This window comes from Perca flavescens, chromosome 10, assembly GCF_004354835.1.
Source record: "Perca flavescens isolate YP-PL-M2 chromosome 10, PFLA_1.0, whole genome shotgun sequence".
Lineage (NCBI taxonomy): Eukaryota > Metazoa > Chordata > Actinopteri > Perciformes > Percidae > Perca > Perca flavescens.
The window spans coordinates 23,930,557-23,937,520 of record NC_041340.1 but is presented as its reverse complement, the minus strand read 5'-3'; positions in this window follow the sequence as shown (position 1 = coordinate 23,937,520).

Genomic DNA, 6,964 nt, shown 5'->3' with positions numbered 1-6,964 from the left:
GCACGCTACAGCTGTAACGGTAGTACAGCCATGAAAGCAGCAAACAAACGAACAGGATCAACGGAGATAGATTCTACATGACATAAAAAAAAGAAAACAGCATGTTTCTAACAGTTGCGTGACCAGAGACGTAACAACCCCCTGGTAAATATTGGAGATGTATTTGAAAGATGGAGACAGCTTAGATCCCAAAAGGACGCAGAGTTGGCTTATTTTCTCCTCAACAGGTAAGCATTAGCTTCAGGCTAATTTATCACAGCTACTAGGGATGGGCATTTTTTGTCATTTCAACATTTGTGTACTCACATAGAATTATATAGCTAGAGTACCCGAGTTGGTTACTCGCAAAAACAATTGAGACATAGCCAGTAAAGTGATCCCGACTGGTCCTGGCTAACGCCGCCATGCTAACCCTGCTAACGTTACCGGGAGGACCAGGCAACAAGCCCATGGCTGTTTACAACGTGTAGTTCAGCAGCTGGAGCCGACAACGGTGAGTTATTTTAAGCCACGAGAGGGGGGCTGTAAATCGGAAAGAGAGGACTGTGAGTTTGCAGTGTGTTTAGCGATTGTTGCCGTAATTCTAAGCCAATGAAGTGTGTTCCGTCGGCAAGGTAGTGGTATTTTTAGCGTTTCGTATTGTAATTCTAAGCCAAGGAAGTGTGCCTGACTGGCGTGTGGAGAGGACAGTGAGGTTGTTGTGTTTTTAGCGGTTCATACTGTAATTTTAAGCCGAAAAAGTGTGTCTGTCAGTTGGTTACAAAGCTCCGCGTGAGCACGGGCTTTTATGACTGTCAATATAGCCAGCATCTAACGTTAGCTACTCCGCTGTGCTGTGGAGTAATGTCTGGCTATGTGAGAACAGCGTCTAGCAACATTGTTGTGAATGCTGCGGTCTCAGCCTGGCAACCCCCGTGAACTTCGAGTCTGGGCAGGAGGGGGCGGGGGAGACGACTCTCATGTATTTTGAATTGGTAGTGCAGTAACTATTTTAACCGCTAGCTGCCAATATTACATACAATATTACATATTGCACCTTTAACTTTAGCTTCAATGAAAACAGAAACATGCAACTTTACTGAACTACTGAAACCAATTTGTCCACACAACAACACCCTACTACCTGGTTTATATGTAAAACTGTGTCCCCATAAGTGGCCTAGTTCAGAATCTCACACACACACACACACACACACACACACACACACACACACACACACACACACACACACACACACACACACACACACACACACACACACACACATCCATCCTGCTCTTCTGGTCGAGCACCTTGAAAGCACTATAAATATATATAGCCCAGATAAATATTCCAGCTAAAAATGGCTGACATGCAATTAGCTCTTGTGTGATTCTGTCTTTAAAGCAGAGCCACTTGGGTGAATTATGGTTGGCCTGAGAAGCTCTATCCTTCAACTTAACCCCTCGGCATGCTCCTGTGACTGAGGTGCCAGCAGATTAAGAGCAGTGCTGTGAGTTTTTTGCTTCGGCCGCAATCCTACTGGCCATTAATTAAATTGGGCTCTGATTCAATCACGGTTTCTCAGGTAATTACAGAAACTCATTCAATTACATCATCAACCAATCAAGTCTGGTAGACCACAACAAATGCCACAAAGCTCAGCCATAATGACATTGTTGTCTATTTGTCTTGTTTGGGAGGCCAGCGCCTGTAAAGTTGTGGATCATGTGGAGTCAAAACTCAAGGATCAGAGATAAAAATCATTTCCTTTTCTTTTTTAAACTAGATAAGAAAACACATAAGGAGGAAGGAGCACACCACTTCAAAGATTAAGTGTGTTCATGTTTTTCCCCCCCAATACTTCAAAGATTTATATTTCTAGCAACTTCTGTATTTCAATAACTCCCTCGTACCTCTCCATATCTGCCCTCTCTCAAAGAGTGCCTTCAACACCACATGAAAAGGCGAGGAGCTGAGTACTGTCATGTGATGTCTGTTTCTCCAAGTTAGCTGACGCAGATGTGACGTCTCCTGCTACTGAATGGGCGCCTTTGACAGTTTGGCGGGGATAGTTTGCTCCACAGAGCGTTTCAATAAAATCAATTGCCGTCCATGCCAGCGGCACTAACAGCCCTATCTGGAGGCTAACATGGTCCTTCCCTCGTGGAGAACCACAGGAACTTTTCCCACTGCCTCTGAATGAGTTGGTGTTCCTAGATGACTGATGCTTGTTCAGAACGTTCCGTGCATCTGAGTTCCTGCCTAAGTTGTGGGTTTGCTGAACTGAAAATTGATGATTCGTCTGGTTAATTTGGGTTTTGTTGATAAGGATTGGAAGTTGCTTAAATGTTGCACATGAGATTGTTTCCAGCATGGATTGTATTTATATTGCCTACAACTTCTTTTTTTTTGCATAAATGTATCATATTCAACCTGAACTATAGGCATTTTTTTTTTAATCTAATTTGTAATTTGAAATTATATGCAGTGTTGTGAAAGTGAATAATTTATCTTGCCTTCTCCACTTGAATTCAGGTTGAGCTCAGTGACACACTTTCAGGAAGGGAGGCTTTTTATTATCGGAGTATCAAATAGAGGCCAACCAGCCACTCCTTTAAGATTGCAAACTGTGGCTCCACCGTGCTCTTTAATTGGCTAATTACAAACTGTGTGGATCTAGTTTAGCTGCTCAGCCAAGGATTAAAACAACATGGTGAAATCCTGAACATGAATGTAGGGGCTCTTGGACTACGGACTGAGTCAGATACTTCAGGGCTGCAAGGATGCGTAACTGGGGCCCCTGCTGTCATTCATATGATCCGTCAATCTCACTAATAAGTCTGTAGAGTAAAAAACTCAACAGACTTTATACATTTTAAAAGAGAGCAAGGCTTAAGCCCTTCTTGGCAGAATAACACAATGTCTAGCAAAGCACCTCATGGGACTGCGTGGTAACTTATTCACATTCAGCCGGCTGAAGATTCTCCACTAGTAGGCGCCATCCAAAGAATAAGAAAGTAAAAGCAGACGTTTCATTCCTGCAGAAGCAGAGTTACAAATGTGGCCACATACCATAGACAGTTAAACTAATGGACACAGTGACGCCGTAGACTTCCACTGAGACCAGTGAAGTCTATTAGAAGCACTTTTCCGGTGATGGCTGAGCGTCACTGCGCAGCCTCCAACTGAGCTTGAAGACGTAGATGTGACGTGAGCAACCTGTCTGAAAGTTGGAAGTCTTCTGGTAGCTGTGCCAAGAGAAATCTCAATCATTCCCAATCTTGCAGAGACGGAGAGCGTAGGTATATGTTAGGAGATTTTTTTTTCTTCATCTTTTTTACAGCTTCTATATTTTTTTTGTGCAGTTGTACCCTATACTATGATCCTGCAGTAAAGGAAGCTGCAGTTTAAGGACTGCATTTCTATGACTTTAGTTACCAAATAAAACTGGCACGTAAATTAGCAGCTAGCTAGCTATTCAGGGATAAGGTTAGGGTTATGTTAAAAGACATGGTTTGGGTTAGGGTTGTTAAGTAACGAGATGTAAGATCTACCTGAAAACACTAGGGTCCTAGAAATGCAGTCCAAAAACGGCAACTTCCTTTATTGCAGAACATGCTACTTGTTGTATCACCAGGTAGCTAAAATCAAGCTAACAAAAACAGGATTTATTTTTATCAATTACTGTAAAGCAATTGATACTTAGAGATTTACTAACGGTTAACTGGCGCAATAGTCATAAGTTAACCAACACAAGCATATACTTAAAGCTATTTAGTAACAAAGACAAAAACAATAAAGGACACATAATGACAGAATAAACTGTATTCTTCCCAGTATTGTGCAGATGTGTAGTTAACACAACTTTAACACATTTTGGTGGTTTAAGATGTGACACAGATACACACAAAGAGCAGCTTTGAAAATGTTAAAGTAGCGCTTCAGTTACTTTCCTTGCTTAAAGGCGCCCCAGGTTGGACTGTCGAACAGATGGTGCCGCAGAAATGAATTTGATGATATTAGCGGAGTCTGATTTTAGGGACTTTGTACTGTAGAAATGATTGTGTGTGTCCTTTTAAACATACAAATTAAAAATGATTCACCACCACCTAGCCTACAGTAGCAGCTACCAATCCTTCATATATACAAATAAAGTATACAAGACTAGTGTAAAGTTCTGAAGAAGCCGTCAAGCCTGTTTAAACTATATGTTATATGTAGTATGTAGCATGTACATGTTTCATATATACATATAGGTACCTGTTTATGACCATGTAGAAATATCTGTTTGTTACACACAATTATAAATGTGCCATCTTGACCACATTTCAGCCCAAATGCATCTTATAATTCCATTATTAGAGTATTATTGATCTTGAAAAAAATGAATAAAAACAATTCAACAAAGCCAAGATTTTTTTTATGGAAATGCATTCATGATCAGTATTTGTAAAGCCAAACGCTTAAAGCTAAAATGTTGTTCACACACCGTGTTCAGTCAACCGCAAAACCAGAGTAGATTATCAACTGATAAAATGAATATGATAAAACATCTTCATGAGAGACATTTTTCTTATTGCACACAAATCTGTCTCCAACTTTACCACAACCTCACAGATCTGCAAGCCACCAGCACATGGATTCAGACTTCAATTATGACTTTGCCGGAGCTCCAACTATCTCTTCAGTGAATTACAAGGTACCAGTAATACACCATCTACCACATATGTACGTTAAAGTCAGATGCAGTAGCATGCTTTGTGCTCTCCTACAACTTGTAGCAGAATACAATAAGAAAGCTGCAGCAGCAGTGTCCAGTGTGGCCTTGCAGATCTGTGATAGTCTTTTCAATTTTACTTATTAGAGAATGGAGCATGTGATATCACTTAACTGTATCCTTTTAATAATATTAAACGGTCTGGTTTTCAATGATGAACTACTGTTTGGATTTACGGAATTTGATTTGGATTGACATTACTGTTCCTGATGTTTCCTGTGCAGATAAAAACGCATGGCCAGTCCTATTTATTGGGCAGATAATGCTCATGGTAGCAGCTGCTTTAAATCAAATCAAAAAGGAGGAATCTCAGCTGCAGTAGCTGTCTCTGTGGCCATGGAGCCATGTGCTTTATGTAAACAGGTACAACACTACATTTATGGATTTTCAAGGATGACTAGGTTCACAAATGATCATTCACTGCCGTTCCCTATGGCCAGAAGCTGGAACCTAAAGGCCATAAGAGCACTGAAGCAGGTTGTCTATTAATTCATTTGTTCATTGTCAAGGAAACGGCTCCAGTTTGGGCATCCTGCTGGAGTGTCCTTGGGTTGCATAGTGAAAGACTATGTCAATAGCCTGAAGTTGATGGATACATTTTGTTTAAGACTTACTGTCTTTGATCTCAACATCAAGGCAGCGCTGCAATAGCAGGTAACTGAATTGATTTCTATAGCTTCCAGCTGCTCTCCAAAAGCCACTAATGGCAACAATTTAATACACACGTTAATTTCCTACTTTCTTTCTGCGTTGCATTTTTGCTGCCTTACAGGATTAAAAGATGAAGTCACAGCAGAAGTGTGCGAGTGTCTGAGCTCACAGTCACGGTTTGTCTCCCTCTATTGGCTGACTCATCCATCATATGATAAATGAAAGCATTTTCTAATCACAGAAAACCCTAAAAACAACAGTGTAACTGGGACAATTAGTGTAGCGTTCATTCTTAAGTGTATACAGCACATAGCTGATTGACTCCTTTCCTTAAGAGTTTGGTGGTGGAAGAAGTATTCAGATCCTTTGTAAAAGTCAGAAAAGCAGCATTTTAATTTTAAAGAGACTAAATTTAATTATCTGTCTCGCTTTCTCTCTCATTATTTTTTTGGGCATTTTATGCCTATATTTTTGACAGGACAGATGAAGACATGAAAGGGGAGAGAGAGGGGAATGACATTCAGCAAAGGGCCGCAGGTCTGAGTCGAACCCGGGCTCGCTGCGTCAAGGAGTAAACCTCTATGGGCGCCCGCTCTACCAACTGAGCTATGTGGGCACCCTAGAGAGAGAGAGACAGACAGACCGTTTGGAATTTTTTAGGAGTTGATCATGAGAAATATTTTAATCTGTAAATTGATCAGTAACTACACATCAAATACAGCAAAAGTAGTAAAAGGTATAAAGTAGCGAAAATATTCAAGTACAATGGTGTCAAAAGCTTAAATGCAGCACTTGCATAAATGTGATTACTGTCCATGATTGATTGAGTTAAAAAAAGAAGAAGAGAAAAACACTCCTGTTATCATAAATCCTTTAATATATGAAAGAGGCATATTTTAACACAATTTACAGTGTAACAGACAATGTCCCACAGTTTTCATTTACAACATTTCTTTACAAGGCTACCCATCCGAGTGGACAGGTCTAACTGAGAGAATGGAGAGATCATATGGTTTTGTTTGTTGTACGCTGAAATCGAGACAACTAAAAACTGTACTTACAGACTGTAAGTAAAACTGAGAAAACTGGTCTTGTTGCCTAGCTGAACAAATGGATATTCATAGTGGTTTCTGTGCGGCTAAAAGATCGTTAAATACTAAAACTGTAAACCCATCTTCAACTTAAAACGCTTTTTTGTCCCAGTCAGATTGCGTCATCTTGTTCAAATCACAACCTGGTATGGAAATATCCGTACTAACAACTGTGATATTGCTGTAAATTTTCTCACATCAAGTCAACTATGCTGCTCCTCTGAGCTCTGACAAGACCAGCGTCTGCACACAATGAAGATTGTGAATAGGGCTGTACCGAATATAATTTTTTTTTTAATTCAAAGCTTCTATTGAGGTTTTGGAATGAAGCTTTGTATGTCTGTTGTCATATTTTATGACATCGCCCTTAAAAATAAAATAAGTAAAATAAGTAAAATATAGTGATTCATCAGATTAAATGATGTCCTTTTTTTTATTAAATCAACTTTCTTTAATAAATAT